Genomic DNA, 26328 nt, shown 5'->3' with positions numbered 1-26328 from the left:
CTCTGGAGATACTGACGGCAAGGTTGTCATCTCTTTCGTATAATAAGAAAATGTCAGATTGTGTCACATTGAAGGATTTTGGATTGCACTGTGGCAAAGATCGCCCAATGTAAGCAGCAGGGAGATATGACAGTATACATCACTTCCGCTGAAAAGATTGACCATGATATTCATTTGTTCATTTATTTTCCTTCGGCTTAGTCTTTGATTTACCAGAGGTCGCCACAAGCGGAATGAACCACCAACTATTCCAGCATATGTTTTACACAGCGGATGCTCTTTTACCCACAAGCCAGTACTAGTAAACACCCATACACACTCATTCACACACACTACAGCAAATTTAGTTCATTTCAGCTATAAGGCATGTCTTTGGACTGTGGGGGGAACCCACGCCAACACGGTGAGAACATGCAAACTCCACACAGAATTGGCAACTGGCCCAGCTGAGACTTGAACCAGCGACATTCTTGCTGTGAGGCGACAGTGCTAACCACTGAGCCACCTTGCCGCCCTTGACCATAATATATTGTTTCTATTCCATGCAGTGTTGGATAAGTTACTTATAAAAAGTAATTAATTACTACTACTTACATTATTACAGTTGTATTTAAATTACTTTATAATTAATTTGTCTGAAAATAACTTTGTTTGGCGTTGATAACGCCGAATGCACTTTTCGCCTTGAGAGTTGAGGATGCTCCTGCTGCGTCTCCCATTTTAACCGCCTGCTTCACCTTGCTTTTTTTGTTGGTGCGCTCCGTGTGCCTGCGGTTGAAAAACTGCGGTCTTTTATTCTCCAATAAAATGGAAGGCAGGGTTGATGTAAAAGCAGTGTTTGTGTTTCTAAGATGAGTACAGAGACTTAAATATTAAGAAGAGACTCGCGGTCATTGGTAAGGTCTAGATAGGATACGCTAGAGCTGCACGATTTTGGCTAAAATGAGAATCGCGTTTTTTTTTTTTTTGCCTAAAATAAAGATCACGATTTTCTCACGATTCTGTAGATGTAAAATAAAGGTTAATATGAGTAGGCTATTATTATTGTTATTCTCAAACATGTGGTAAAACAGCAATAAGCTTTGTGTAGCTGTACTGTTGGTTAAAATGCTAAATTTTGAATAGACTTGAAATGGTGGACTTGAACAGACTGTAGATTTGTCCTGGTCATTAATGCTGATGATAATTCTGATGTTGAACTATTGTGTTTGAGACGTATGCTTACAATCTGTCATTTCCTGCTTAAAATCTGTCACTGATGTGATTTAAAAAGTATAAATGTATCAAAACATTGTTTTTTTTAAATAAATGACACTATATTTCATAAATATTATTTATTGACATTAGTATTTAGTTGAAATATTTTTTATTATTCAAAAATATCTGTGTAAACACATATATAAACAATTACTTTGCTTCTCTAAATTTATACTTTATTTTGTCATAAACTAATTTCCTTGATAAATTTCCTAATTGCCTTGATAAATTATACATGTTATCGTATATATATATATATATATATATATATATATATATATATATATATATATATATATATAAACATACATATGTAAATAAGTGGGCGTGGCTCACTTATGTAACTCACTCATGGCTTGAAACGATTGTAGGTACAGAATAACTCTGTGTACAATATGCTTCATTAAGTTAAACAGTCACTTGTGTATTGCCAACACTATCTCCTGACAATTTGTAACTTTTTGATTTAGTGGCTAATTTGTATGAATTTGTATGATCTAATTTGTACAATTTAGTACGATTTGCTCATGCCCGAATGACAGTTGGGTTTAGGGGTGGGGTTGGGTGCCACGCCTCCTTTTAAAATCATACATTTTTGTATGACTGAACTTGTTTGATTAGGCACTAAACTGACAAAACGTAAAATTGCTACAGCCTCCCCAAGGTCCTAATGCTCGCCTTGTAACACATGGGGCTCTGTAAACATTAGGAAAATGAATGGAAAATAAACAAATAACATGAAGTTTTATCATAAAATGCTTAATCTTGTTTGATACATTGGTCAGAATATCTGAAAAAAGGATTGATTTACTGACTGAGCCACCATTCGTACAGAGCTTAATTCAGTATCTGCTCGATTAATCCTTTTTCTTTACAAGAAGCCTTCCGCTGGGTCCTAGTGCCTGCCCCATGAATTTTATTCAAGGCCGCTGTGTTACACTGATAAAAACACTGATCTAATTGTGAGTGTGTATGGATGTTTCCCACTATTGGTTTGCAGCTGGAAGGGCTGTGTAAAACATGCTGGATAAGTTGGCGACTCCTAATGAATAAAGGGACTAAGCTGAAGGAAAATAATTGAATAATAATATAATATAATATAATATAATATAATATAATATAATATAATATAATATATAAAATAAAATAAAATAAAATAATATAATATATAAAATAATATAATATAATATAATATAAAATAATATATAATATAATATAATATAATATAATATAATATAATATAATATAATATATATTATAATATATAAAATATAATAAAATAATATATAATATAATAATATATAATATAATATATAAAATAATATATAATATAATATAGTATAATATAATATATAAAATATAATATAATATAATATAATATAATATAATTGATGCAGTTGCGCAGTAGGTAGTGCTGTCACCTCACAGCAAGAAGGTTGCTGGTTCGAGCCTCAGCTGGGTCAGTTGGCCTTTCTGTGTGGAGTTTGCATGTTCTCTCTGCATTTGTGTGGGTTTCCTTCAGGTGCTCCTGTTTCCCCCACAGTCCAAAGACATGCGGTACAGGTGAATTGGGTAGGCTAAATTGTTCGTAGTGTATGAGTGCGAATGAGTGTGTGTGGATGTTTCCCAGAGATGGGTTGAGGCAGGAAGGGCATTTGTTGGCGGTTCATTCCGCTGTAGCGATCCCAGATTAAAAATGGGACTAAGCCGACAAGAAAATGAATGAATAGTATAATATAAAATAGTATAATATAATATAATATAATATAATATAATATAATATAATATAATATAATATAATATAATATAATATATTACTCTGTGACCTTGCTTTCAAAAAAGCTGTTGGAAAAAGGATCAGAACAAGGAAAAAACCCACAGGCTTATTTAATGAATACACAAAAGTACTATTGGAGGGCGTCTGGAATCCCTCTGCATTTTGTAATCTTACTTACTTTAACCATCTCTTTGAAAATTGCATCCACTTCATTTAAAATTCAATTCTGCTAAGTGTCAAAGAGAAAAGGGTCTTTATAAGATGGATTGAGGCCAGATTCTCTTGCCGTTTTCTGAGGGAAAGATCAAATTGTATTAGCAGTGAATAAAGTTAATCAGAGCTTTATCTTTATGTTGCTGCGAGGCTTTCTGCATTCAGATAAAAGAATAAACATGAAATAAAAGGCTTACAGTATAAGTGTATTTAAAAAGAGAACATTTCATTACTGTTCCATAAATATGTTCAAATCAGCTAAATATAATACCGGCTGTATTTTATTTATTTTTATTTAAAAGATCTAAATTCAGTTTAAGCATGTTTAGGAACACTAAAAGCTAAATAGCTAAAATGTGAATATTGCATTGTCACAAACTGAATCATTATTATTGATTGCGCTAATCAACGTTTAGTAGTTTACATGCTATATAAATAAAGATGACCTTGAAATACCTTTATTTTTATTGTGATGTCTTTAAAATGTGCATCATGTTTTCTGTTATCCTAAATTATAATATAGTACCTAAGATAATATAATCTGCAATATACAGTCAGAAGAGATACTGTATAGCCTCACTGTTAACGACTTTTATAAATTACACAGTATTTGACTGTAATATGACATTTTTTTTTAACTTTAGGACAGTTATACTGTATTTTACTGTATTTAATGTTTTTCTTCTAAAAATTACTGTATATTTACTGTAAATGCTGTAAAGACATGTACAGCAAGGTATAATATTGTAAATGTAAGCACAATCCTTTTGGTGTAATTGATTTACAGTAAGTTACTAGCAAGCTGAACTGTATTATCAACTGAATCTTTCTGTGGGACTGTTATGCAGTATGTTACTGTAATTTAAAGTTGCATTGTGGAAATTACTGTATATTTTACAGTAAATATATACAATACTGTAAGTCCATGCACAACAAGCTGAATAGTGTTGTAAATGTAAATACAGTACATTTGCTGTAATTGATTTACAGTAAGTTACCGGTGAACTGAACTGTAATATGAACTGAACCTTACTGTTGGACAGTTATGCAGTATGTTACTGTAATTTAAAATTGCATTGTGGAAATTACTGTATATTTTACAGTAAATATATACAATACTGTAAGTCCATACACAACAAGCTGAATAGTGCTGTAAATGTAAATACAGTACATTTGCGGTAATTGATTTACAGTAAGTTACTGGTGAACTGAACTGTAGTATGAACTGAACCTTACTGTTGGACAGTTATGCAGCATGTTACTGTATCTTAAAAACTTGCACTGTGAAAATCACAGTATATTTGACAGTAAAGATATACAATACTGTAAATACAACATGAAAAACGTTGCCATATATTATACACATCAACACTTATTTGATTGTCTGTTTATGTATGTATGTATAGATGGATGCTGTCAGCTTTCAGATCAAACTAATAAAGCATATTAATCAGAAGACCCTGATAATCCATTAGACTAATATGTACTGTAAATGCTTTTCAGTGTTGTCCTTGTGCCATTTTTCCTGGAAGACTATATTAAGACTGGAGATATTGATGTGCAGTCTTAAGGATTCGTTCTGCGTTTGGGGTCCATGTCAGACAGGAACCTTTAGGAGTTCATGCTTTGCATCGTTGCCTTGTTAAGATTGATTAGGGTGTGGTTTACTCTGAGGCACTGTAGTAAAAAAATACAATCCAGTTAATGGTTAGAGGTAGGAGTAGGAAAAGACTCAAAACACCCACATTACTGTATATATTAGAGATATTAAGTGATGTTTAATGGTGCAAGATTTTTTTATAACAGTTTAATCTTATATAACGTCATATTTCTTTTAATTTGACTGGAATAAATATATATTTTACTTGGCTACAGAACAAAAGGCTTTTATTCAATAACTTGCCTAATTAACCTAACTTGCCTAGTTAACATAATTAAGCCTTTAAATTTGAAGCTGAATACTATCATCTTGCAAACTGTTAACAATTTCCTGTAGAGTCTACAGTAGGTTACTGTAAGAAAATTACAGCAAAAATACTGTACTTCCATTTACAGCACTATTTACTTGCATACCTGCCAACACTCCCGTTTTTCCGACCCATCTCCCACCACCATCCCATTTTGTTATTTCTCTCAGAAAACTCCTGTAATTTCACCACGGCCCTGGTCCTCAGCTTTTTTGGTACAGTCTGTAACACCCCCGGCTTGCCAACTTTCGTATCGTATCCAGCGGCTTCCCAAAACCGAGTCCTCAGTACAGTTAAGGCTCCTACACACCAGGACGTTTTTAGTGTGCGTTTATCGGCAGCGTTTTACGAGATGTTTTTCAGTGTTCAAACCCAAGCGCTTTTCACTGCCATCAAGCAGACGAGTATGCTAAATCACTATTTTGACGTTAGATGGCGCTGCACAACTATAAGTATCTGACACCCGCTTATAACACAGAAGAAGAGGAAGAGAGGAAGTTCACATGCTTGTTTCAGTTACTGGTGACTCGAACAAGCATGGATGGTTCAAGCAGCAGCTCTAGCGATGAAGAAATGATTATTGTTCAGCAGTGCAATAAGCAGCTCCACGTTTATATCGCCTCTGGGCATCTTCTTCAATGTGCGCTCGCATTGACAGTTTTGCGCTTGAGCGCCCTCCAAGTTCTGTTTACGGTAACTTCAGCAGCTTCATGCACGTGAACAAAAGTGCCGATCTGATTGGTGGAGAAGGTTTTGACGCCGCGCGTCAAAAAAAAAAACGAGCATGAGGTGTTTTTTAAAAAATTATGCTTTTGTGCCTTTCGTTTTGCGCGTTAATGTGCACAGTCACATTGACACCCTTTATTCAGTCATGAGGCGTTAAACGATGACGGAAAACGCGAGCAAAAAACGTCTCGGTGTGCACGGGCCTTAACACAGTTGAGAATCAGGTTAGTAACTGTGTAAAGGCCCGTGCACACTATACGATTTTTGCTCGCGTTTTCCGTCGACGTTTAACGCCTCGTGACTAAATAAAGGGCGCCAATGTGATTGTGCACACCAACGCGCAAAACGAAAGGCGCAAAAGCGTCATTTAAAAATAAACGCCTCATGCTGTTTTTTTTGTTTTGACGCACGGCGTCAAAACCTTCTCCACCAATCAGATCGGCACTTTTGTTCACGTGCATGAAGCTGCTGAAGTTACAGTAAACGGCACTTGGAGGCGCTCAAGCGCAAAACTGTCAATGCGAGCGCACATTGAAGAAGATGCCCAGAGGTGATATAAACGTGAAGCTGCTTATTGATCTGTGAACAATAATCATTTCTTCATCGCTAGAGCTGGAGCTGCTGCTTGAACCATCCATGCTTGTTCGAATCACCAGTAACTTTATAAACAAACTCCTCCTCTTCTTCTGTGTTATAAGCGGATGATAGAAGCTTATAGTTGTGCAGCACCATCTAACGTCAAAATAGTGATTTAGCATACTCGTCTGCTTGACGCCAGTGAAAAGCGCTTGGGTTTGAACACTGAACTCGTAAAACGCTGCCGATAAACGCAAAATAAAAACGTCCCGGTGTGTAGGAGCCTTTATTCAAACAAACTCACAATGGCCAGCCCTGCCCACCCCCTGTTCTCCTGGATTTTCAGAGACAAATGTTGGCAGGTATGTTTACTTGCTGTACAGTATATGTATGGTCATTATTTTATGTCATTACTGTAAAATTTTGTGCAATTTTCACAATGCAACAAAATACTGTAGCATACTGCATAGCTCTACAGTTAAATACAGGTCACATTACAGAAAACTACTGTGTAATTTACAAAAATCATCAACAGTGTATTAACATATTGTAGTACCATATTATTAAAAATGCTAATTTTACAGGACGGCTAATCATTTTGTCTTCTATTTCTAACACTGATTGTTCAATTTTCAAAACAAAAATTAAAGCCACACATTTGCTTTTTTATAGTAAATAGTAACCTAATGATTACAGAACGCTTTTGTTTTTGCTTTGTGTTTCTGTTTTTGTGTGGTGAATGAAAAACAAGTGTCTTTCTTACAGTTGCCATCACTATTGGACTGGAAAATGAGACGAGAAAGAAGTGTGAAAGACTTGCTGGCATGATCCGATTGGTAGAGAGGAGGTGATAACTCAATAAAAAAAAGATCCAGGTGTATATTCAAGCATCCAAACATGGGATATCTTATCTTTTACCAAGATTTTTTATTTAATCTGAATAAATGTTTACTGCATTGAAGGCATACATTTGGTCGTTATGCTTGTGATCTTAAAGTTGTCACTTTTTACTATTTTTTGATACGCACAAAAAGTAAAATAATTGTCAAAAGATCTAAACTATATAGTTCTTAATTAAAAAATATACAAACAATCATGTTATAATATTCATATTATAGTGTTTCTAATATGCATATATGACCTTATACTTCTTATTATTTGAAAAAATGGCGTTCAAATGCCAACTGCCCCAGCCCTGTCAAGCCCTGCATATTACTAATCCAAAATTATGTTTTGATATGTTTCAAATAGAAAATGTACAAAATGTCTTGAGCTATACTTGTTCATAAAGAAAAATCGTACATATTGACCCATACAATGTCTCTCTTTTTTTTTTTGGTCATTGTCAAAAATGTACCATGAAACATATTGGTTTTGTCATCCAGGGTCACATATGTTCATATTTGATTGAATCCGGTTATTAGAATCAGCTTAACTTGCGACATAATCACACTCAAAAATGAGGATTAAAGGGAAATTTCCCTGAAAAGTGAAAATTTAATCACTGCTTTCTCACCCTCAAGTGCTTCCAAACCTTTATGGGTTCCTTTATTTTGTTGAACACAAAAGGAGATATTTTGAAAAATGCTGAAAACCTGAAACACTGTTAAACCCGATGCTTTTACTCAAACCCCTTGAGGAAACCGATTGCGGCAAACCGTTTGAGTTTTGAAACCAAATTGTTTAAGTACTGTAAACTTATATATTGAATCATATACACTTATACTACAGTATTTGAGTTCATATCATCGAACATTTAGACTATTACTGTAGTAACTTAAACAAAAGAAGTTCTGTTATCAAATCAGTTAATTTGAATTGAGTCCAAACTATTGTATAGCTACCAGGCCCGTGCAGAGACCGTCCAAAGGGCATATGCAGGATAAATTTCTTGAAGAGCCGGGGGGGTGGTGGGGGGGGGGGGGGTACTGAAGAGTGGTGCACGTTCTGCTGTGTTGTCGTGCGCCTACTGAAGGGCGGGACCGAGGGTGTGCCGCGTCGCGGTTTGAGGAAACCATTTGCGGCAAATGGTTTAAGTTGACTGAACTAAAATGAATAAAGTTAGTCAACTTATTGTTTTCCGAAATTGGTTTCCTCAAACCATTTGAGTTAATAGGACTTAATTCATTCTATTACCTGAACACAAATAGGTTTTAACAAAAACTATCATGAATAAACAAGAAATTATATAAAAAAGAAGGTATTTCAAGACCAATTTATTTGAATAAATCATTTATTTCAGTCAAACATATCAAGTACAAAACAATCATGTATGGAACTCAATGGTTACAGGTTTTTAGCATTCTTCAAAATATCTTCTTTTGGGTTTAACAGAAAAACAATACTCGAACAGGTTTAAAACAAATAAATGATGGCAAAATTTTCAATTTTGGGTGAACTACCCCTTTAAGTCTAATACTTTTAAGAACAGGATGAGAAATGTAGTTCCAACCACAAAGGTGTGTGAGGCTTTTTAGTAAATGTGCACTGGAAACTCAGTGAACTGAAGTGTGTTGGTGAGGACAGCCAGTTGGCTGACGATGCTTTTGAGAAATGCACCCCAGATGGGCAGAAACAGCCTGGCTTTAAGGCTGTGTGAAGCTGCGAGATTAGCATAACCTGCATATAGATGTATACTGATGCACTGTACGCTGAAACCTCTCATCAGTATGGAGATAATTAAACAAGCATCGCGAGCTCCAAACTAATGCACATATCAGTTCAGATTTGAATATTCACATCTTTATGAACAAGATCCACTACTTTATATGAACGCGGTGTTCATATACAAACAGTATATCAGTATATCTACGGTGTAATCTACAAACACGTATGGGTTGTTGACAAATAGGCATTTTTTAAAGAAGTCTGCTATTTGAGAAAAAACTTAGTAGCAGTTAATAAAGAAACATCAACAACACTTATACACTAATGGCTTACTTTATTATTATTTATTTATATATTTTTACACCAAATGAGAGATTTGGGATCTCTTTATTCTTCTGTATACTTGACAGGCCTTTTGTTTCAGTAAGTTGCAATGTTTGAAATACGATCAGTTTGTTGTAGTTTAACTTGTTTTAATATACACTCATTGGCCACTTTATTAGGTACACCTTACTAGTACCGGGTTGGACCCCCTTATGCTGTCAGAACTGCCTTAATCCTTCTTGGCAAAGCTTCAACTGGAAATACTCCTCAGCGATGTTCCTCCATATTGACATGATTGCATCATGCAATTGCTGCAGATTTGTCGGCTGCACATCCATGATGTGAATCTCCCGTTCCACCACATCCCAAAGGTGCTCTATTAGGTTCATATCTGGTGACTGTGGAGGCCATTTGAGTACAGTGAACTCATTGTCATGTTCAAGAAACACGTCTGAGATGATTCCCGCGTTTTATGACATGGAGCGTTAACCTGCTGGAAGTAGCCATTAGAAGATGGAGACACTGTGGTCATAGCAGGATGGACATGGTCAGCAACAATACTCAGGTAGGCTGTGGTGTTGACACGATGCTCAATTGGTACTAATGGGCCCAAAGTGTGGCAAAAAAATTCCCCCACACCATTACACCACCAGCAGCCTTAACCATTGATTAAAGGCCGGATGGATCCATGCTTTCATGTTGTTGACGCTGTTACGATCCCTTTTTTAATAAAATCAAATCAATAATTAAGTCATGAAGGGAACGCAACATAAAGAGTACACATGAACTAAGTTGTCTAAATTATTAAATTTATTACAACCAAAACAATCCAACAGATCATGTGTCACAACTAAATAAGAATGAATAAAGAATCAATAACTCACGTTCTCCAACAACATACAACACTAACCAAAGACTAAACAACCCAACAATTGATAAATTAGAACAAAGTAAAACTTCAAGAAACAAAAAAGTAAATTAAAGAAACGAAAGAAGCTTGATGGCTGGCTGTGAAGTCTCCTCTCTTTGTCTCCGCTCAATGATGGTCCGCATTTATAGCCAGTGTCAATAAGCGCAACTCGCCGCAGGTGCGCAAAGGCAGACTCTATAGAAAACAAACAGTGAGTGACGTCATGACACACACGCAAGCACAGAGACAGGCACTAAAGAGAAAAAGGCAACAGCCGTAACAACGCCTAATTCTGACCCTACCATCCGAATGTTGCAGCAGAAATCGAGACTCAACAGACTTGGCAATGTTTCTTCAATCTTCTTTTGTCCAATTTTGGTGAGCCTGTGTGAATTGTAGCCTCATTTTCCTGTTCTTAGCTAACAGGAGTGCCACACGGTGTGGTCTTCTGCTGTTGTAGCCCATCCGCCTCAAGGTTGGTCATGTTGTGTGTTCAGAGATGCTCTTCTGCAGACCTCGATTGTAACAAGTGGTTATTTGAGTTACTGTTTTTTTTCTTTCTATAATGTCTGGCCATTCTCCTCTGACCTCTGGCGTTAACAAGGTCTTTGGGTTCACAGAACTGCCGCTCACTGGATATTTTCTCTTTCTCTGACCATTCTCTGTAAACCCTAGAAATGGTTGTGCGTGCGTGGAAATTCCAGTAGATCAGCAGTTTCTGCAACACTCAGAAATAATCAGCCCGTCTGGCACTAAAAACTATGCCACGCTCAAAGTCACTTAAATCACCTTTCTTGTCTAGAGAGAGTTACAGGATTCAGTCAAGTGTTCGTGAAAAAATGTTAGTCTTTTATATTCTTTGAACATCAATGAGGGAACACTGTTCAGGATCATGTTTTGGTTATGTTTTGTTCTTGTTTCGTGTTTATGATGTCTTATTTGTGTTTAACAGTACATCATTCTCTTGCATCAGCGTTCTGTCAAGCTATTTTTAAATCAAAGTTAAGTCAAGCGTAGTCTTTGGTCTTTTGGTTTTGATTTTGTATTTTTATTTATTTATTTAATCCTGCTTGTGGGTTCACAAAATTTGACTTTCTTCTTAGGTGAATATTTCCAAGATCATCCTGGAGTAGAAATTATACCTTAATTTAGTGTATATATATATATATATATATATATATATATATATATATATATATATATATATATATATATATATATATATATATATATATATATATATATATATATATATATATATATATGTGTGTATATGTATGTATATATGTATATATAAATAAATATATATTAATATATATATAACTTGTGTAAGATGTTCATAACCTGCATTTTTAAATGTAGTTTTCATGCCCTAATATATATATATATATATTAGGGCATGAAAACTACATTTAAAAATGCAGGTTATGAACATCTTACACAAGTTTATATAAAATAAGAAATATGCTGAATAAAAAGCAACCTAATTCCCTGGTATTGGCAACCCAGATCTGGATCAAAATGATCATGAGAGAATGATTACTCGCACGCACAATAAATGTTCCCCTTTACTTGCGCGAAACTGGTGCGATCGGTTCTCTTTGAAATAGACTGGACAAAAAGCGATGCTCGTGTAAGCAGCAAACCTTTTGTAAGCAGCAGCAGTCACTGCTTTCGTTTTAATTACGTGATCATCCTTTCATTATTACTCGTGGTATGTTTTTACCTGCTTTATTTTACCTGCAGTTATTTTGTTAATATAGAATAATTATCATAATTTTACAATATTATTGCTTTAATATGAGATTAACTCCCCATTTATGTGTAGTAACCGCTGATCTGGGACCTGGGCCAGGACAGATTACTGTGCATATTTTAAATACGTGACAATAGATCTTTTTAAATTTCCCAGAGATGGGTTGCGGGGATGGGTTGAAGGGCATTCGCTGCGTAAAAACTTGCTGGATAAGTTGGCAGTTCATTCCGCTGTGGCAACCCCGGATTTAATAAAGGGACTAAGCTGACAAGAAATGAATAAATGAATGAATGAAGATCTTTTTAAATGTCAATTTAAAAAAAAAAAAAAAAAGTTTTGTCGAATAAAAAGTGCATGTATACAGCTATATATTTCATTGTTTTGACACATTTAAAATTTGTGGCTATGAAAGAATTTTTTCTTTTTGGTGTGGTCAGAGATAAATTTGGTAAATCCTTAATTATGAGCCCTAAAAAAGTCGTGAAATAAATGAGGAGGCATGTGGACAATACAACATCTAAATCAAGTCATTTAAGCATGTCAAAGGCACATTTTTTCATACAAAATATATTTTCCAAGCAACAAAATTGTGGCTAGTGAAAATGGCAAGTGGCTAGTAATGTTGGAAATCTACAAGCCACAGTGGCTGGTGATCATAAAAAAGTTAATGTCAAGCCCTGACTGTAAATATGGAAATGAATGTGTGGATGAGCCTATGTCTCTAGTTTGTTCAGTTATAATTTGGGAATAACATATCTTTGAAATTGTGTGACTGACCAATCAGAATCAGGTATTTAAGCTGTGTAAAATTTGTAATAATCATTTGTGTCTCCGCTTTGCATCAGGCTGCTGATAAGCCTAGTCGGGCTTACAGGTTTGAGTGTAATATTGCTCATAAAAACCACACGTCTTCTTAACAAGAAACAGAAATCAGGATGAGCGGCAAACCAAAATGTAACACTTGCACTAAGGGGTTTGTTCCCTAAGTGTAAATATGACAGTAATAACGGCGCTTCCTAGCAAGCGCCGCTATTAAATTAATCAGTTTATTATTAAGCCCAGCTTCCTCTCTACTCCAAAAGCAGCCACACCTGCAGTCATTTAATATTCACGCTGTGAGGCTGAGCGGCAGGCTAATGCTAGCTGCCTGTCTTTAACAATCTGCACACAGCAACTACCGTAGCATTGGCATGGCACAAAGTGAAGCAAGGCTTGATTAGGTCTGCTCCTCTGGATGTGTCATTACAGTAGCACACACATCCATCGGGGAGGAGGCCTGTTATGATAAGGATTGTTGTGCGATATATTGTCACAGAAATTGTTGCGATAAGCAATACTATTGTTATTTTGAGATCATTTTATGCCACTGATTATAGAATAATTATATAGCAGCCTAATAATGCAGATAGCCATAAACACTTTAAAATACATATCATCATTAAGGTTATTTAGTTTCTATAATTTGATGTTTAAAAGGTAAATGTCCTATTATATATAATATTAAATGTCCTATAAGGTTAAGGCATACCTGTCAACCTTCCAGTTTTTCCCGGGATTCTCCTGTATTTTACAGTTCTATTCCGCTATCATCCCGTAAAGGTATTTTCCCATATTTCTCCTGTATTTTCAGTCTTTCTCTGAAGAGTGGCACAAAAACATTAAAGAGCTGATCGTCCCTATACGCAACCCATACCGCCGGACCACCAGGGGACGCCCCTTGCTCTTAAATGTGAGTCAGCTGCCATGCTCCATAGTGATCAATAGACGCTGTTTCCCAAACTAATTCTGTACGTTACACGTCATTTGAAGCGGAGTCTGGGTTTTGGGTGCGTGTTAAACCGACTAATACACATAATTAATAATAATAATATCCAAAGATGCCGATCTTGGTTTTTTTTTTTTTTTTTATACAACTAATTTCGTTCTAAATGAGCATAAAAATTTAGGAAAGCAGTCGGATGCTTTCATTATGTTAGATGTGTGCATTTTGAAGTGACACCTCTTATTTAATGTAATCAAACAAAAAAAATCTACATAAATAAGAGATTCATTCGTTGCTCTTTAATCAGAATGTGTAAGTTATACAGTGAAGAAACGGCTAATGAGATTTGATAGCTTGATGCTATTTCATTACAATAGCTATTCATTGTAATAAGCTGAACTGTTTGCTAATGTATACTATTTATTTTTTCTTTTGTAAATAATAATAATAAAACATATTACTGACCATTTAACATTTAACTGTATTTACAATGAAACAGCTCCAGAAGAACATATTTAGTAATTTGGGGATTTTTTAAAGGGGGTTGGGGGAATCCCTTATTGTGGTGGGCATATCCCTTATTTTCACATCCAAATGTTGATATGTATGGGTAAAAGTCTCATTATATACTTTGACAATGGTGATGTAGAACGTAAATGTCATTGTAAAATGGCTCCAACGTTGTGAATTTGTAAATATTTGTAAATTTACTGGGAGACAAGATAAATAATGTTCGCAGGTTAATATTCATAGACACTAGCCTCAAACTTGATTGTGTACAGCACTACTTTGATTTATTCACTCATTTATTCGTTTTCTTTCGGCTTAGTCTATAGTTCAGAGGTCACCACAGTGGAATGAACCACCAATTTATTCAATACAAAATTATCTAAACTCTGTTAAATAAATAGTTAATAGTAAACTATAATAATGATCTTAAATTCACTTAAAATGAAGAGTCCTGGGGATTCAGGAGTATTCAGTGCTCATGAACCCCCTGGGAACAGCCTTACCTCGGCTACTGCTTTTGGAATCTACCGCTGACTCTGGTGCATGCCTCTATAGTGGCATAAACATGAGATGCAATTCATTTGAGCTATATCTACCCACCTGTTTTAGTTATATATTGCTCCAAGTATAACTAGTATCTCCAAGTATTGTATGGTGAGTTGATATTAATTATTGTGACAGGCCTATCAGGGAGAGAAGGAGACATGTCATTCTGAGAGTATCTACGGGTTTTAAGTACCAGTCACACACTCTCAGAAATAAAGGTACAGCAGCTGTCAATGGGGCAGTACCTTTTCAAAAGGTACATATTTGTACCTGAAGGGTCCATATTGGTACCTCAAAGGTACTTTTTAGGTACATCTGGGCATTAATATGCACTAATGGATTCTTTGGGTACAAATATGTATCCTTTGAAAAGGTATTGCCCCAGTGACGGCTCCTGTACCTTTATTTCTGAGAGTGCAGATTGAAAGGGGTTATATGCAGTCTTATCCGCTTGTTAAGTGGTGATGTGTTGGTGACGTATGTAATAACTATCAACAACCACCACTGAGCTAAGTTATATTCTAGCAATCGTTCTTCCTGCTCTGTGGTGGATTTTGGCATAGTCCATTTCACGTGAGATGACGGGGGTGAGTGGAAGAAACCAAGTCGCGGGGGGAATATTTTCTACAGAAAAAAATGTATGATTTCTTATGTGGCCCGGTACCAATTGTTCGGCCCGGTGGTTGGGTACCACTGCTATTCAGTATAAATGTCAGTAGTATGAATGGATCTTGGACGTACTACTATACCTGCCAACACTCTCATTTTTCTCGGGAGTTTCCTTTATTTCAGACCCATCTCCCGCCACCCTCCCATTTTGTTATTTCTCCCGGAAAACTCCCCTAATTTCAACCATCCCCCCCAGTCCTCAGCAATTTGGTATGGTCTATGAATTGCCCCCCTCCCCGTCTCCCTGATTTTCAGGGACAAATGTTTCCAGGTATGCTACTACATCTGCCATTTTGTTATGATCATGTGACACCCGCGTCAGTTGCATCGCTTCACTCTCATCCATGATTTTTCTTGGAACTTTTTCTTGTGGGGCATCATAGTAGAGTGTAGCGTGCATTGGATGCGCACTTCAGAATCTCACCAGAAGTAGCAAGTTATCCGGATACCTCTCTTAACCATTTAAATTCTATAAATTCAAACATACTACTTGACTCGCATACTGCTTAGCATACTATATAGTATGGAAGTATTCGATTTCGGGTGCAACCTTTCGAGATAGATGAATTTACTAAATTGGTCATAGTGTGTGAATGCGTGTGTATGGGTGTTTCCCAGTACTGGGTTGCGGCTGGAAGGGCATTCACTGTGTAAAACATATGCTGGAATAGTTAGCGATTCATTCCCCTGTGGTGACCTCTGAAATAGAGACTAAGCCGGAGGAAAATGAATGAATGAATGAATGTTTTAAACGTATTATGATTATCCTCTTAATACTGGGGTGCCAGTTCATTTACATTTACACAATTTTATGATGCAGATTATTACTGCAAGACATGCAAACAATCAATAAAGAAATACTTTTGATTAATAAAATTGTCATTCATTTTAGATTTTAAAGATATTATTGAGTCTATACAGGGGCCGGGGGGTCTTCGTTAGCCATAAGATTTATCGGAAAAAAACTGTAGTTGAGTTTTCTTGTGTTAATGTCAGCCTCCCGAACTGAACCTGATTGTGTTTTCGGTAATTTGGAGCAACTGGAGTGTAACAGCAGCTGTCTTTATCATGTTCACTCTTTCGTCTCTTTCCCACTGCTGCTCTGACCTTGCTATCTTCCCACCTTGACAGACTGTACCTTCAGCAGCAAATGTGTGTGGGGGTGCAGATCTCACACTTTAAATTGTGTATGTGTATGTGTGTGTGTGTGTGTGTGTGTGTGTGTGTTAAGATGGATCACTGAAGTGTCCAGCACTTAAATTGCCTGTTTATTTCCAGCCGCCTCATCATTTCCACGGGGAAGTGATAGCTGGCAGTGTGTGCAGTGGGGTGAGAGTGTGTGTGTGGGGGTCTTTTTTTTTGACGGAGGGTGTAAGGGGGGTTTGATTAACCTGAGTGTTTTTTTACAGTGTGTGTGTTGGTGCGTTCTGAGAGAAATGCTGGAAATGGCATTGAAGCATGATGAAACTGACTGTGTGTGTATTACGTATTCCTAATATTGTGGGGACCAAATGTCCCCGCAAATATAGTAATACCAGTAGTTTTTTTGTTAGTTTTTTTGGTCCCCATGAGGAAACATATCACAAATCACACTGAATTAAGTGTGAATTGAGTAGAACATATAGTTTGTACAGCATAAAAATCATAAAGTATGTGGGAAGACTCCATAAAGATAGCTGTATGTGTGTGTGCGTGTGTGTAAAACACAGTATTGATGCACCACTTTAGGTTTAGTGGTTTTCGCAAAGGGTCATCTATGGTTATGCATTTAAATTTATGCCGTTGGTAATAAAGTCTGGCATGTTTGTATTACAGACATGAATTACATCTACAGTCATGGTTTTTATTCAGGAGATGTGTGCTGTTACCTTAGCAGAGGATGATAAATCAGGGGGGGAAATGCATTGGCAACAAGGAGACACTTAGAGGTTGCATCTTCTGATGTAAGGCAGCAAATGACCACCTAATAACCACTCTGAACATCCTGTAACCATATAGCAATATGCGACAAACCACTCAGAAGACTTTATTAACTGCATAGCTCAGCATCTAGAACAACCTACCACCATAGGAGCAATTCTTCTGTATTGTTTTTATGAAAATAAAAACCCATCTGAGGCGGGACGGTGGCTCAGTGGTTAGCTCTATTGCCTCACAGCAATAAGGTCACTGTTTTGAGTCCTGAATAAAACCTGCTTTTATTCTAGCCGAAATAAATCAAATAAGACTTTCTTCAGAAGAAAAAATATTACCAGACATACTGTGAAAATGTACTTGCTCCGATAAACATAATTTGGTAAATATATAAAAAAAAAAAAAAAAAAAAATATATATATATATATATATATATATATATATATATATATATATCGCAACGTATGTATCGGCAATAATCACAAAGCAGGATAAGACTATTTATTAAAGCTTAAAAGATAAAGAAAATATGAAATATTAATTAAAAATATACACAGTTGAAGTCAGAATTATTATTGTTTATATATATAAATATATATATATATATATATATAAATATATATATATAAATATATATATAAATATATATATATATATAAACAATAATAATTCTGACTTCAACTGTGTATATTTTTAATTAATATTTCATATTATCTTTATCTTTTAAGCTTTAATAAATAGTCTTATCCTGCTTTGTGATTATTGCCGATACATACGTTGCGATATTGACGTCCTTCAGGGGTGATCTGGCATTAATTAAAGGGTTCAACCACCCTGTAATTTGCACCCCGCTTGTAATTAGTTTATTATATTATTATGCAGATGCACCCCCCCTCCCTTCCCTCCATTAAAGCACCCCAATCAATCTAAAAAAATATCTATTACTTTCAAATAGAGCTATTCCAGTGACAGTGTATTCATATGGCAATATAAAGCAGGGAAAATACATATTAAACATATCACCGTTTTTTTAAGAAATCATATTTCTGAAGGTGCTGTTGACTTGAAATGTTCCCCGAATGTTGATTGCAACCAAAGAAATCCATACATGGAATGAAAACAAAACTAATTAGTTTACAATTTAAGTTATGTGTAATAAAATAAAATGACGTATTGAACACATGAAGAAAGGGAGGTGTAGAAAGGCAGTGAAAGCCCAGACAGCAGCTGAAATCTCTCCGTAGTTCTTCAGCAACCATCTGCACTTCCTTAGTGTAAATGAATATCAGCTGCTTCAGTCCAACATCTACATTAGCAGGAGGACGAAGATAAAACCAGGGTGGACATTTTAGCAAGACAATAGCTGCGTCCCAAATTGCATACTTATGCACTATTCTACGCTATTTTGTAGTATGAATAGTGTAAGTAGTGTGTTCACACTGAAAACTCTTAAAATAATAAGCGCACTTTAATTACCCGGATGATGCACTCATTCAGCCGGTAAAATGAAGTGTGGAATGATGGACACATCACGCAGGTTTGCCAACGTAGTGGAAGGGACGTAGCTATCGGGATGTTGGATGACTTTATTTATTGTGGATTGTGAAAGCAAAATTCTCCTACGAGAGTGATTATAGCGCCTCCCGATGGTGAATGCGGTTATACTCACGGCAGGTATTGTTTGATAATTCGGTCGTTTATTTCACTGATTTGGCAACCGTCAAACGTCATCAGGTAAATTGTTTGAATTTCCGCTTAGTAAAAAAACATTAGTGCTCCATTTGGGATGACACTACATGCATATACCACTATCCTGTTGAGGGTGTAAGTGCATAGTGTATAGTGTGCCATTTGCGACGCAGCTAATGATGCAAAACACAGCCAAGGAAACGCTCAAATGCTTTCAGAGAAAGAAAATCAAGCTGTAGAATGGCCCAGCCAATGACCTGACTTGAATCCAATAGAGAATCTAAAATAAAGCTCAGATTTGATAGACGAGACCCACAGAACCATCAAAGTTTTGACACTCTGTTAAAGTCTGTGAGAAACTCACATCTGAGCAATGCATGCGACTTCATTCTTCATATGAAAGGCATCTTTAAGCTGCCATTATTAAAAAAAAGCCTTTTATATAAAGTATTAAAGACATTTTAGTAGTTTAGCAATTTTTTCTTGTGCCTTTCTAATACATATAACTAATTTTTCTGATTTTTTTTGGTTTTGTTTTATTTTTGCTTGTATTATTTGGGTTTTTACCCTCAATCCCATGTCAACAGCTCCTTTAGAAATATTATTCACTGAAAAAAAAAAAGACCTGTTCAATACTTATTTTCCCCGCTATATATCACAGTAAACTAAATATTGCAATGCCGGTTTTTCTCAATATCGTGCAGCCCTACTGAAGGAGAAATACTGCAAGAGGAGTGATAAACGCTATATCATTACGGAGGACTGCTGTTATCACTATACATCTAGAATGACTGGAAAAGGCTCTCAGCCAATCACATTCAGACACCAGAAAGACCTGTTGAAAATGTATTTTTCTTTCATTTTCTTGATGTTTCTCCTCAGTTCTGCAGTTCTGGTCTGCAAGCCTCAATTTCAAGTCCTACAGTGTTGTTTCATGGCAATCAGATTATGAATAGCTTAAGTCTAGCTGCATCTACATTTAAAAAAAAAGAATGAATTACACACGTCAAATAAAATCATACACTTCACCTTTTACTGACACGCCATTTGTAGATTTTCTCCACTTCATGCCAGTTTCCTTTTTCCATTCAAAAATAATAGGTGGCATAGTGGCTCAGTGGTTTGCACTGTTGCCTCACAGCAAAAAGCTCACTGGTTCGAGTCCAAGCTGGGTCAGTTGGCATTCCTATGTGGAGTTTTGCATGTTCTCTCCGTGTTGGTGCGGGTTTTCTCAGGGTGCTCTGGTTTCCCTCACAGTCCAAACACATGTATGGGTGAATTGAATAAACTAAATTGGCCGTAGTGTATGTGTGTGAATGAGAGTGTATGGGTGTTTCCCAGTTCTGGGTTGCAGCTGGAAGGGCATCCACTGTGTAAAACATATACTGGAATAGTTGGCGGTTCATTCCACTGTGGATGAATAAAGGGACTAAGCCGAAGAAAAATGAATGAATGACTGAAGGAATAATGAACAATCGTGAGTGAGAATGATTTTCTTTTACACTTTGCCTCTTGAAACTTTCCTCTCATATTGTCTTTGGGCTTTTTTGCTTCTTCTCTATTCCCTGAATGAGTCACACTGAAACCCATCTCCTCCAGCATCTCCAAAGAACAGAGAAGTAGGCAAATAAGCGTAAAAGACTAAAACGACACCGTTGTTAACAAAAGGAATAAATGGAGGAGAACCGCGAATCCACGCCACCTCCTTCCTGTCTGGGTTTGGCACGTGGCAGTGTGGAGGTCTTTAAACAGAGCTATTTCAACAGAAGTGTGTGTGTCTCATCTCGCTCTTCTCTGCTGTGTTTGTGTGTTTTCCTCAGATCTCGCTCTACCTCTCTCTGAATGACTATTATGCCTCGCTGCATTAAGAGTCTGGTCACGTCAGCCTCTGTGTGTTTATGTGTGTGGCGTCCAATCATTTCAGGTTACTGCACTTTCCGTTACTCCCACGGCTAATTAATATCTAACTGCATGCCTGTAGCTGCAGCACGACGCTGGTGCGTGTGTGTGTGCATTGCATACATGTGTTTCTTGGCAGGTGAATCATGGGATTTTTCTGAAATTATTCGGATGCAAAATAATAATTAGCATTTCATTGTGGAAATCGAATTGATTGTGTTTTACTTTACAAGAGAAATATAAATACACACACTTTTCCTTTATATAATACTTAATTAAACTCTCTGGAAACAATTTCTGCTAATTGCAAGAATCTGAATAATTACAGCGTATCCGGAAAGTATTTATAGCGCTTCACTTTTTCCCATATTTTTTATGTTACAGCCTTATTCCAAAATGGATTAAATTTATTTATTTCCTCATAATTCTACACACAATACCCCATAATGAAAATGTGAAAAAATATATTTTTTTAAATTGTTGTAAATTTATTAAAAATAAAAAAGCTGAAAATACACATAAGTACACCAATATTCACAGCCTTTGCTCAATACTTTGTTGATGCACCTTTGGCAGCAATTACAGCCTCAAGTCTTTCTAAATATGATGCCATAAGCTTGGCACACCTGTCTGGGAATTTTTGCCCATTCCTCTTTGCAGTATCTCTCAGGCTCTATCAGATTGGATGGCAAGCGACAGTGTACAGCCATTTTCAGATCTCTCCAGAGATGTTCAATAGGATTTAGGTCTGGGCTCTGGCTGGACCACTCAAGGACATTCACAGAGTTGTTGTGAAGCCACTCTGTTGATATTTTGGCAGTGTGCTTTGGGTCATTGTCCTGCTGGAAGATGAACCGTCGCCCCAGTTTGAGGTCAAGAGCACTCTGAAGCAGGTTTTCATTCAGGATGTCTTTGTACATTCATCTTTCCCTCTATCCTGACTAGTCTTCCAGTTCCTGCTGCTGAAAAACATCCCCACAGCATGATACTGCCACCACCATGCCTCACTGTAGGGATGGTATTAGTCTGGTGAGGAGCGGTGCCTGGTTTTCTCCAAACATAATGCCTGGCATTCACCCCAAAGAGTTCAATTTCAGTCTCAACAGACCAGAGAGTTTAGTTTCTGATGGTCTGAGAGTCCTTCAGATGCCTTTTGGCAAATTCCAGGCGGGGAGTGGCTTCCGTCTGGCCACTTTACTATACAGGCCTGAGGTCTATTGAAAATATCAATAGAGTGGCTTCACAACAACTTGGTGAATGTCCTTGAGTGGCCCAGCCAGAGCCCAGACCTAAATCCTATTAAACATCTCTGGAGAGATCTGAAAATGGCTGTACTCTGTTACTTCCAATCCAAACTAATAGAGCTTGAGAAATACTGCAAAGAGGAAAAATTCTCAAAGACTGGTGTGCCAAGCTTGTGGCATCATATTCAAAAAGACTCGAGGCTGTAATTGCTGCCAAAGGTGCATCAAAAAAGTATTGAGCGCAGGCTGTGAATACTGATGTACATGTGATTTTTCAGTTTTTTATATTTAATACATTTGCAGCAATTTTAAAAACTCTTTTTTTTCACATTGTCATTATGGGGTAATAAATTAATTTATTCCATTTTGGAAAAAGGCTGTAACCTGAAAAAATGTGGAAAAAGTGAAGCGCTATGAATACTTTCCGAATGGGTGTTGTTCAGTAGTTTTAGAATATATAAGGTTTTGATTTGCTCTTCAGTGTTTGGACTCTCAATAATGACTTCAAACTACACTGAACTGAGCTAAACTGAACTGAACTTAAACACTAAAAACTGAACTACCCTGATCCAGTTACTATGACCATTTATGTGAAGCTGCTTTGACACAATCTACATTGTAAAAGCGCTATACAAATAAAGCTGAATTGAATTGAATTGAATTGAATTGAATTGAATTGATTCATTCAGTGGTCAACAATTGTTGACTACGGTAAGTTTCATAAAATTGTGAATCAGATGTGCTATAGCTAAATGCGAAAAAGCGATAGCTTTATTGATAAAATAGCATTAAAAGCACCACATACGTGTCTTTCTTCACATTTTACCTCTCGTTAGTACTCTAGCTTCACTTAGAGAGCAGCTCAACCTACTGTACATGTGGAGCTGGAGGATTATTCCCGCTCTACTGCACTCACATTTGTGATAGTTTAAACATGCGCACGCACACACACACACACACTGTGAACTGGTTTCTCTCAGGTTTTTACGCTGCTTCTTGTCAGTATACGAGTTCTCGGCCCAATTAATTCAAACATTCCCCCGTCTGACAGTAATTCCAGCCTCCAACGTATTCACAGAGTTCACAACCCACCTCCCCTCCTCTCAGTCTTCATCATTTCTCTTCATTTTCTCATCTCTCACTAAACGACGAATAGAGAATTGAAGCGCGTGTGTGTGTTTATCACACAGCAGGTTTGTGTGGCGTTCAGAATTAACTAGAAAAAAATCCAATTCCTAAATATGAATACGCTCCATGCTAAATTAAAATGGAATTGCTATCAGATATTCATACACATTATGAATGTATGCATATATAATGAATGTATTCATATATGCGATTAATGTACAGTAAGTGTAGTTTTACATACATTTGAAGTAAATATAAATCATTTATATGTCAGCTCCTATATATACACTTGCATTTATAATATATATAATAATTTATATGATATTACTGATGATATCATTTTATTTATATTATTACGTAGAAGATATACAGCATAAATAAGTACACCCCCTCACAAATCTGTTATTTAAATTTATGTTTAATTTATAGTATATACAAATATAATATTATATAGCATTATAATATTATATTTGTTAGGATTAATCATTACTGACAGTTCTGATTATGGTTGGTTTGGGTTTTCTTTGGGTGCTCCGGTTTCCCTCACAGTCCAAACACATGTGCTATAGGTGAATTAGGTGAACTAAATTGTCCATAGTGTATGCCTGTGTGTGTGTGTGTGTGTGTGTGTGTGTGTGTGTGTGTGAGAATGAGTGTGTATGGGTGTTTCCCTGTACTGGGTTGCAGTTGCAAGTGCATCCACTGTGTAATGCGGGAATAGTTGGTGGTTCATTCCTCTGTGGCGACCTCTGAAATAGAGACTAAAAGAAAAATAAATGAATAGATGAATATTATTATGATTTTTAGATTAAACATTGGATTATGTTGCATATAGACCTTTTTCTTAGAATGCAAAATTACCCATTATGCTTTGTGTGTATGAGCAAGGAGAATGCTAAGAACTTCCGGTCAGCAGCTGATGCGTATAAACAGTCACATTTGGACAGTTTTGAAACGATAGTTTTAATCTATTTTGCCTGCTTTTATCATCTTTAAGCGAATACTGTTGTCGATCAGCATTACCTCCTGGACTAATTCTTTTTAAGACATGCGATCTAATGGATGGAAAACAATCCATGACATGACAGTGTCATTAGAAAATGAATTGGAAATGACCTTATTTTATAATAGTCAGTCGTGAACTGAGGTGGGCCGGTCTAATGCTTGAAACTCCAGGGCTGAAAAGGAGTCCCACTCCGGCCCTGGCATCTTCTGCCATTTAAATGAAGCCTCATCATCGCTGTTTAGTGCGAGTTGGAGCTGCTTTGCTGTATGGTGAATGCAGTAAGTGACTGTTATCATCAATAACGTTACCTGATTAGCACAAAAGTTCAGAACATACAAAAACAGAAAAAAAACCTTAATATTACCTATGAAATGTTCTGCCTTTGTGCTTTCATTTCTTTGTTTCTACACCCATAGACAGCGCTAAAGTCCCGCATCTTCACGTAATAACACTGTCTTGATTAGTGCGGTTGAATGACATTTGTCCTGGGAGCACTGTACCAATGTGGCGGCGCTATTGACGCATGCTCAGGGTCCCTATGCGATATCTAGTGTATATATCTATGGTTTAAAAGTAACTTTGCGACTGTAGTTGGCTAACGATGGTTTTCAGAAATGCACCGCTGGTTTCTTTGAATTCATCCACTGTATACATCCGCATTTCCTTTCATTTGAAACATCAACAGGGCTATAATGTCTTTGTAATGTACTGTATCTTTGAAGCCGGCATCACAAAAAAAAAAGAGCAACACTAGCTTGTATCTGATTATTGAATATCCCCTTTTGCTTTGTCTACAGAACAACCTCCCTTTGGATTAAACGGAGAAAAAAAAAGATGAATGTGCTTTTCCCCTGACTGGTCCGGCAATCCAGAAGGAGCTCCACTTCAATTAGCGAGGACATCTGAGGACGCTTCTTTTCTCCTAAAGCTAGAGCCGAGCGAACAATGGCACGTAATTACAAATAACTTCGTTTTAGGCTTTTCATTCGAGGCGAGGAAGAGAAGTCAGATATTTTTTCGAAAGAGGAATTGAAGTACTTGCAACCGAAGTGGTTAGTTGGAATTGAATGCCGAATGTGGATGTGATATCTTATGTTTTTCATTCTAATGACCACTTCATTGACCAAAAGAAGGAGCGTTTACTGATTAAACATCTCTACAAATCCTGGACATTCTCCATTTCCCTGGAATTACAAGCTTTTTTTTTTGGGGATGTACAGTGTTGCATCTGACTGACTCTCAAACAACATCCCGATGAGAAGAAGCGCCTTCACAGCCTGGCAAACAGCAGACAGTCAAACAGCAGGAAAAGGCATCCGGCGAGTCAATGTGGAGTCCATTAGCGCTCCCTGCCAGATCTCCCTCCGAGCTGAAACAGCACCTACTCAGCTTTGGTGTCAGAAGTAAGAGCTCTCTGTGTGTGTTATCTCCGTCTTTCCCACTCGCTCCGGCTAGCTTATCCTGATCCTAGTATTGACAGGCCTGATGTCCAAGTCAAACTTTAAAGGCTGTGTTAGTCTTTATTGTCTTGTTTTCCGATTGCCTCTATGCCTGCGGAATTGTAAGGTGGCTTGGGCAGTATTCAGTGCAAGTTTTTTGTGTAGGGCTTTTCACAATTATTATTGTTCCAGATCGGCTTTAGAAAAGGTGAAAGCATAGCATATACAGTTGAAGTCAGAACTATTAGCCCTTCTGAATCAGTAAAGTTATTATTTTTTCTGCTAATTTCTGTTTAAGGGAGAGAATGTTTTTGTTTGATACACTTCTAAACATAATAGTTTTAATGACTGATTTCTAATAACATTACATAATGTTTGCAATCCAAGCTCATTCTTAAAACGTAGTCCC

General features: G+C 36.6%; 1 protein-coding gene across 2 annotated transcripts in view; it reads left to right on the top strand.

The window, feature by feature from the left end:
* The window catches only part of flrt1a (fibronectin leucine rich transmembrane protein 1a), a 104541-nt gene that overhangs the window by 41666 nt on the left and 36547 nt on the right, over positions 1-26328 (top strand). For both annotated transcript variants that reach the window (XM_087254524.1, XM_087254523.1), the window contains one exon: positions 25278-25883. The gene's annotated coding sequence lies outside the window, so the exon portion shown is untranslated. The remainder of the gene's footprint in view (positions 1-25277; positions 25884-26328) is intronic.

The sequence above is a fragment of the Danio rerio genome, chromosome 5 (genome assembly GCF_052040795.2).
Source record: "Danio rerio strain M-AB ecotype USA chromosome 5, GRCz13ab, whole genome shotgun sequence".
Classification (NCBI taxonomy): domain Eukaryota; kingdom Metazoa; phylum Chordata; class Actinopteri; order Cypriniformes; family Danionidae; genus Danio; species Danio rerio.
The sequence above is the reverse complement of the archived record's forward strand: the minus strand, read 5'-3'. Positions and strand labels throughout refer to the sequence as shown.